The sequence below is a fragment of the Castor canadensis genome, chromosome 6 (assembly GCF_047511655.1).
Source record: "Castor canadensis chromosome 6, mCasCan1.hap1v2, whole genome shotgun sequence".
Lineage (NCBI taxonomy): Eukaryota > Metazoa > Chordata > Mammalia > Rodentia > Castoridae > Castor > Castor canadensis.
The window spans coordinates 30,582,898-30,584,208 of NC_133391.1; the positions used below are offsets into that span (position 1 = coordinate 30,582,898).

At 31.8% G+C, this 1,311-nt stretch overlaps 1 non-coding gene across 1 annotated transcript; it reads right to left on the reverse strand.

The window, feature by feature from the left end:
* Positions 1–638: 638 nt before the first annotated feature.
* Positions 639–771, reverse strand: LOC141424488 (small nucleolar RNA SNORA69). Its single transcript, XR_012449402.1, has one exon. It is a non-coding gene; the product is annotated as a small nucleolar RNA SNORA69 (small nucleolar RNA).
* Between the last annotated feature and the right edge of the window lie 540 nt (positions 772–1,311).

A 1,311-nucleotide genomic window follows, 5' to 3' on the forward strand; every position in this document is an offset into this window, starting at 1 on the left:
TATTTATTTTTATTATTGCTGTTATTATCATGATGTCTGGGGGTCAGGGAGGGAGATTACTGTGCTCAATGGAACCATTTGACTTGAAAAAAAAAATTAAGCAAAACTCTCATCCTGGGATCTGAGAGTATTTTGTAGGCCAACTTATATAAATTAAAACTTCAGTTTTTTCCAATGAAAATGTTCTTGTTCATTTCTACATGTACATTGTGTGTTTCACTGATATTAAACTGTTTGTAGGGCTGGGATTGGGGAAGAAACTCATAGATAATTTGGTTAATTAGACCCTTGGAATTTTCAGTGCAGGTTTGAAAGAAAAAATATAATAAAGGCTTAAAGACTATAGTTGGTGAAATTGAAGCTAGTTTTCCAAAACATGGTCCTTTGTGCCAGTGGCTCTTCCTCTGTAAGGGACTACAGCAGAGGTAGGAACTATATTTCAAAATAATATCTGCCATTGTTAGTAAGGTTTGTGCAGTGAAAGAAGCATAGGCTATGATTAAAAAATCTGTTATATGTTGAATTCATGGGATAGAAATTAAGAGGAGAGGGAGTTGTGATTCTTAGAAGTGTATTTTGTTGGTGTTGACACTTGCACTGTCTGGCTACATTTGCATTGACTCCTTTTTTCCCCCCTGAATTGTCCATGTCAAAATGTCATGATTTTACCCTCATAAAGACAAACATAAAAAGCCATCAACATGACTTTTCTTTCAGCAGGATGATGGTGGTACTTCCACAAAATGAAGCATTGTAATTGCAACTTGCTTTCATTGAGTCCTTTTAAGAAAAGGAGATAAAAATCTGAATCCTAGTTGTATATATTTAGTGTGAGGAAGAATTATAGTAGTCATATTTAAATAACTTTTTTGGTGTTTTTGGATATAATTTCAGATTTACAGAAAAGTTGCATGAATAGTAGGAAGAACTCCTGTGGTAACTCCTTTACCCAAATTTACTAATTGCCAACATTTCATTTTTTCATTAGCTTTCATTCTCTCTTGCTTGTTTATTTTTTTAAAGTAGTAAGTTATAACATGATGCTCCTTACTCCTAAATACTTCAATGTATACATATGTTGTATAGATAATGTGTATATATATGCATATATATGAACAAAGACATTCTCTTACATTACCATATAAATGTGTAAAAATTTAAGAGTAAATTTTAACAGTAAAAATTTTGCAGTAAAGTGTCAATTATTCAATCCAGAGTCACAAGTAAATGTAGTTAAGTGTTCTAATATTGTCCTTTATAAATTTTTTTTTAGTAGTCTAGGATCCAGTCCAAGTCTGCATTTATTAGTGA